Source organism: Haemorhous mexicanus, chromosome 6, assembly GCF_027477595.1.
Source record: "Haemorhous mexicanus isolate bHaeMex1 chromosome 6, bHaeMex1.pri, whole genome shotgun sequence".
Taxonomy (NCBI): domain Eukaryota; kingdom Metazoa; phylum Chordata; class Aves; order Passeriformes; family Fringillidae; genus Haemorhous; species Haemorhous mexicanus.
In genome coordinates this window covers 9,183,466-9,190,358 of record NC_082346.1, presented here as the reverse complement: position 1 = coordinate 9,190,358, position 6,893 = coordinate 9,183,466, and positions in this window count along the sequence as shown.

Genomic DNA, 6,893 nt, shown 5'->3' with positions numbered 1-6,893 from the left:
ATTCTTCTCAACTTCTCTCAATCTCACCAGCTCCAGGAGGAATCAGCATTTGCAAGGTTTCCATCGTCCCAAGAAGGGTTAAAAGTCCCAGGCTCTGCCGGTTTGGTTCATGAACTCCCACGGCTGGCTGCCCTGCTGGGCACCCCCCCCCTTCTCCTTCACTCCAGCCGCGCTATCACAGGCACAGGCTGCTCTCTCTCTCTCCCTCCGGGGGGGGGGAATGGGGGATGGCTGCCCGAAGCCCTCGCAGTGCAATGCTCCTCCACCCTTCGGCCCAGGCCTGGCCTACCTCCCTCCGGCCGCATGGCTCCCCTCCCCCCTGCCCACCTAGGAGCTGGACAGGGGAAAGGTCTCCTCTGGTCCAGGGCCAGAACTCAAAAGGAACTTCCAGTGGGAGTTCACAGCTTTTAACCCCTGTGTTCTCAGAGGCGTATCCATGCCCTCAGTGGACAAACCAGGTGCCAATATTAAAATCTGGACACCGATTGGCGTGACCACACCATCCCAAAAAAAACCATTTCCCCTCAAACCATGACACTCCCTCTCCAGGGAGTAGAGCAGAGTCCTAAATATGGCTGAGTCTGGAAAGTGTTTGGATGTCCCTGGGGTATGGAATGTTTTATGAGGTTTCCATGTCTAAATAAATGATGAATGCAATTAGTCCTCACCATAGGATATTTCCTTCTATGTGACCCATATTTACTTTTTCCATGGCTTTCAGCAGGAGATGTGCCATCAAATGCCTTTTGAATATCAAAAGGTTTGAATGAGCTGCCATAAGCAGCTCGATAACCTTTTATAACCATCTTTGTGCAGAAAAATTTTCCCTTTGAAATCCATATTGGCCATTCTCTTTCAGGTTATTGCTTCAAATATGCTCTGTAACCCCCTGCTAATTAGTGATTCTTGCTTTTTTGGGTAAGCTGCAGATGAACATGTAAGTCAGGGCTATTTTGGTCCCTCCAGGTCAGGGCTGCTGGCACATTATAAACACTGTGGCCTCATCTTTTGGACTCTCCACACTTTATTTGTGCCAGTGATGCTCTCATGATGATTTCCACAGCCTCTGAATTCACCCTGATTTGAATCTGGACCATGAGGTTAATTCAGAGTTTAAGATTTTCATGAAGCTCCTGGTAGCCAGATCTGCTCAATCCCTCTGGTGTCCACACCTCATTTTCTCCCAAACTAGAATAGGATTAGCAGAGTTTTAACATTATTAAACTACTGATGTAAATTACTGCTTTTACTGCTGTTTAATCATGAAATCACTGGCATTAATTAGAATTGCTTACAGTCCAAGTGCAAGCCCTATGTTTTCTCTAGGAAGTGACAACTCTAATGAACACTGAAGGATAATGAGAGCAGTTTGGGGCATGTTCTTACTGTTGTGCTCCTCTGTAACCAATCAGTTTTAGTCAAATTGTGCACCATCACCCTTCCAGAAGTTCCAAAAGCCCCACTAATGGTATTATTGTGCACGAAGTAAAGGATAGCTGTGGGTAACCAGAAGGGACAGTGACTTCCCTGAAAAGAGCTGGCCTTCCCACTCAATTGCAGAGCTCTGAAATCCATCTTTCTTTGGAATTTCTCTCTTCCTGATCCTAATTACTTACTTGAAACAATCATTGCCTGTTTCTGGTATTGCCACCTCTGAAGCATTAAGTAATTATGAGTAAGAAATATAGAGGCAAGGGAGCATCATATTAAGGAATAATTTATTTTCTGTGGATTTATATTCCCCTATAACAGATTGAAGACAGAAATAGCAAGTCAAAACTCAAGCTATCACATGAAAAACAAAGTGGGACATGAATGATTAAGATCCAAAATTCTAGGCATTTCAGTGAAAGAAAGTTTGAATGAGAGATCAGAAGGAAAATGATGCTGGGTACTGCTTACCCTAGGTGTGGATTTTGGAGTGCCATAATTCAATTTTACAGAGGAAACCCATAGTTTTATACCATTTTTTGATAAGAAGCAATCTCCATAGAAGCATTACTTAGTGAGGCTGTGCAGTGCAATAGAAATGCATCACACTGTTTCAGATTGCCAGTAATTGTGCTGCAGCAGTGGAGTAGCTCAGTCTTCATGTCTGTAAATAGTGTTGTCCAACTAATAATCTCAGTGGTTGTGATCCTCCACAATCCCTCAGGCTGATGGAGAACCAAGCAGAAAAGAATTCCTTCTGTAGTGCTGCATAAAAGAGGCTTAAATGGGGGAAATGAAAAAGACTTTATATAATGTGGAATCATCATCAAGTGCAGAGAGAGCATTTGTCACAATGGAAAAAATTTGTATGTGCTGAACCTTTCAGCCTGTTTCACTCATTGTGTCTCACCAGCGCTACAAACCCTTAGATACTGCAGAGTAAATTACGAATTTTTACTTGATTTTGCATTTGATTACCATGCATTACATTGTGTATCTCAGTCACCACAATAAAAGTGGTTCTGGGTTTCCACTGAGCCTTCACATTTTTGAGAAAAGGCAAGAGAGTTGTAGGCTGACACCACTGAACACAGATGAAAAAGTCCAAGTATTTAGACAGGATGGAAACCAGATCAGGATATGCCTTGCACTTTTTGTGGAAAAAAAATAAGAGAAATTGATTATGCAGCCTATGACTTGCTGAGACAAACTAGTGCTAGCTGCAGAAATAAACCTAAAAACATGCAAATTGTAAAGATTCTTTAGAGGTAAAATCAACTGACCTTCCATAATACCAGTGGTAGCTTGGAAGCACTTGTAGATGACTGAATTTTAATTATCTAATAGAGTAGCAAAATATTTATATCTTGATTTTTCATAAGTAAAATGGTGCTATATTGAGACAGGAGTTCTCAGCTGAGTGAGATTTTAGCTCAACTTTAGAGCACAAAGTATTAACAATTCCACAACCACTTATTATCTTCACAGAATGTCATATCACTAATTTAATACAATTTATCCAATTTATCTGTATCACCTTGAGTTATGGTCCTGTCACAGCAGTGCTTGAAATTCTGTTTTGTTTCATTAGAACATGTTGGCAGCTTTTGAGAAAAGGCTTGTTTGGAGTGAATGGAAAGCTTTTTCTTTTTTTGACAAATCCTTTGTGAAATACTATCAGGAATTTGCTCTTCACTCTCTTGTGGATGAAGCTGGAATTTTGCACAAGGGATTCCCACTATCTTTTTTGGGTTATTTTCCCTTTTTTTTAATCAGTGCAAAGCATTAAATACCTGGAAGCTTCTGGCTGTTTAAAATAAGCTGCTGATTCAAAATGAATTTCTCCTTAGCTGCTCTGGGTTCAGATTTGAGATTTCCCACTGACTCTGATACAGAGATTGCTTTTGCATTTGACTCTGTTTGAAAAAGCTTAGTGGGTAGGACTCCCAGCATTTTTACAGATGTCTGTAATTATTGTATATTTATGGTAGTTCTTGCAAAATAACCCACCATCAAAACAAAAATACTTTTACATAAAAAAGTTCATTTATTTTCCTTTTTGGATTTTTAACTGAGCAACTGCAATAAGGCCTATTTTACAGTGGTGAAATTTGTGTCATCATTCCGTTCATTAAAAATGTTATTCCAGCTAGTAGGAATTTGATGTTTCTTTCAGGGCAGAACCAGTAAAAGCTTGAGTGCTGTTTCACAAGCAGAGACCCAGGCAGACTGAATGATATGACTGTCAGGAATCCTTTTATGGCTTTCAGGATTGCCTCTAAAAAAACAGAGATGGATGTGGGGATGCTCTGAGCATCTCTGTCCCTGTGTGCTTCCAGCATTCCATGGATATCTCTGGACTGAGCTGGGATCCTGAGGCTGGATGGTGCAGCTGAAGTGGCATTTGAGATGCTGATTTGGAAGTGCAGCAATCTGGTGCACTTGTGCAAGTTCTCTTCTGCAAGCAACTTCCCAAATTCAATTCCCCTCCCACATAAACTCCACAGTCTCTTTACAGGATAATTTTTTTGTGAGCTTTTAAGAGAACTACTCCACAGCAGCATTAAACTCTATTCCCACTTTTATTTAAATTAATCCTGATAAATCTAGCTATAATTCCTTCCTGCATCAAGGGGTTTTCTTTCCATTCAATTTATGGCAATTGCAAATTTATATAATTATCTGTATTTCTCTCCCTTAAGACTGTACTGCTGTTATTGCTGTGTTGTAGTCAAATAATTTTGTAGTGTTTTAAAGACAAGTCAGCAAACACTGAGCATCCCTGATTTCCCTCCATTTTTCTTTTAATTTTGCTTTCTCATTTGCTCTTTCTCTGATTTTCTATTTGGGAAGATTTCATCACTACCATAATGAGGTTCCTTGACTCATCACTTCCATCACAGCAAAACAAGGTACCTGCCTTTTTTTTTTTTTTCAATAACAAGTTCCAGAATAATTTGGTAGTTGCTGAGCAAGTTGTGTGTTTTACAGGCATTAATTTTTCTGAGCAATGGTGCGACCATTCTCATTTTGCAAGGCAATGTGCAGTTGAATGGAAGCATCACGTATTGGGAATTCCTGCAGAAGGAGATGATTCTTTGACTGATTGTTTAGAAAGCTTCTCTGCAGGGACCAGATGTGCAGGATTGTACCAATCTGGAAAGCCTTTTTCTGCCATTTACCAACACAGAATTTCTATTGCCTGATGACACTACTGAGCTTCAGCTGGTAGATTGAGGGATGTAAATGTGAAAATGAAATAAAAGTGAGATAAATGAACTGCTATTTTATATATATATGGCACATATCTTGAGATATATTACCAAAGCACTGTGGTTTTTCATCTGGCATAAATCTGCCACTGCCTTTGCTCTCCTGTACTATTTGTAGTATCATCTGCAATTAATATGCCTTCCGCCACCACTAGATTCCACCAGTGTTCATTCACTTCTGCCACAAAAAAAAACACCTCAACAGAAGAAGTGCACTAAGAATCAGAAATAAAATTCATTGAAATTCATGTAAATTAAAAATGCTAGAAAGGTTCTTAACAACTTTCATCCAAGAGGCAGAAACAAATGTCTTAAGTTCTGTTCACCAGCAAGAACTGGAATGTAGTTAGCATTTTCCTGTTCTAGATGTTCTTGAGGCTGTCATAAATTATGGGGCTTTTTTGGGTCTTTTAAGTGTATATTATAAAACAAGACAAAGGAAGTTATGCAAGTTAAGTAGCAGAAAGGCTGCTAGCTGTAAAAATCCTGGCACAGAAACTCCCAGGGATTTCAGAGTCAGAGGGGCCATGAACACAGAGCCTGACCAAATAGTTGAGTTAGAAATTCACAGATTTTGGGGCACAAAATCAATTGCTTGAAGGCCAAGGCATGGTCAGAGCAGTTGCATAAAAATCACAGATGAGCAGCTTCATCTCTGAAATTCTTCACAGCTCCATCACACCTGACAGCATTCATATGTCCATAAACGTTCTTGCTGTGCATTGTTCTTCAGCATGGAACCCAAACCCAGCCACACGGTTTATGCTGAAGAGTTTCCTTCAACTCGTTTTAATGCCAAAGAGGATCTGTGAAGTAATTAGAGAGTACACATGGATGCTCCTATTTGCCATAAATAGAAAAATGGAAATGATTGAAGGCTGCATTCTACTTTGATTGAGAGGAACAGAAGAAAGAGACCAAAACTAAAGTGCTCTGTGAGAAACCAAGGAGCACGTACCTGTGTGAGTTAGTCTGTGTCTGTGCACATTCTTTGAGATAGCCTGCCTCTGGGCACAAAAGGATAGCTGCCTTGTGGCAGGGACCCGAGAAAAGATTCCCCATTTATTCATCAGCTGAAAGTAACAGAAAATTACATAATTGGATTATTTTCATAAACTATTGATAGCTTAGTGATTATTTAGCTTTTAATGCTGGCTAGCTTTTGTTTACCAAAAATGTGTTAGAAATGCATGGTTCACACCAACTTCTTTAGTGGCCACAATGACTTTCCCCATTCTTTATATTCTGTCTCAATGATGATTAGTAAATGTGTTCTCAGTAATGAGCTTTTGCTGAAGATTGAGATATCACAGAACAATCTTCTGCAATTCGGGATGATGATCTCAGCATTTTCAGAACTGTGAATTCCTTGTCTTTCCCTGCACAACTGTGCTGTTATCTCTGTTCTGGTGAGATAAGGGGGAAAACCAAAGAACATGTCAATTGAGAGACAGGAAAACTGTGAGCTAACAAGCTTCTTCTCATGGGCTTTTATCTCAAGACCACTTTTCCAGCTGACTTCCCCAACATTCACCTGCATCCCTATCTGCAGGGCTCTGAGACACTGCACACATCTGTTTTCACATTATCTCACGAGGAGAAGGTGCAGGTTGGCAAACTTTATGTCAATTGCTGAGAACTTCATGGTGGCTTAGCAAGAACCCTTGCAAAAAACATGACCAGTGGGGAGGCTGGCATCACTGACAAACTCTTCTGGACACATGAGATCTTCTGGGGGATCCCAGGGCAGGTGTGCTGCTACAAACACTCAAAAACTGATCAGGCTTTTTTTTGTGGGTGGCCAGAGCAAAGAGAGCAGTGGTATTTCCTCTGCCTGAGCTTGGCTCTGTGTTGCAGAAAACAGGTAATTAAATTATGGGAGTGTTCAGCACACTGGGTTTCTCATATGCCCTGGAAGAGATTGGTGACAGATTGCTATTAAGAGAGCTGCTCCTAAAAGTCAATTAGCTGGTCACTGAAAGTGATAGTAAGAGAATGTGAGCCTTTTTTCCCCCAAAGGCTGTGGATGAAAAAGCTTAGGAACAGCTATGTTTCTGCAGGCGTCCACCTGGGCAAAGCTAAGAGAAATTGAATTTGGAATTGAATGCAGGAAACAAGGTCTGGGGTTCAATCTGGTTTCTGAGTATTTTGCAGAAAAGCTAACAAATAGAGGCTTTTAGAGACCTTCCT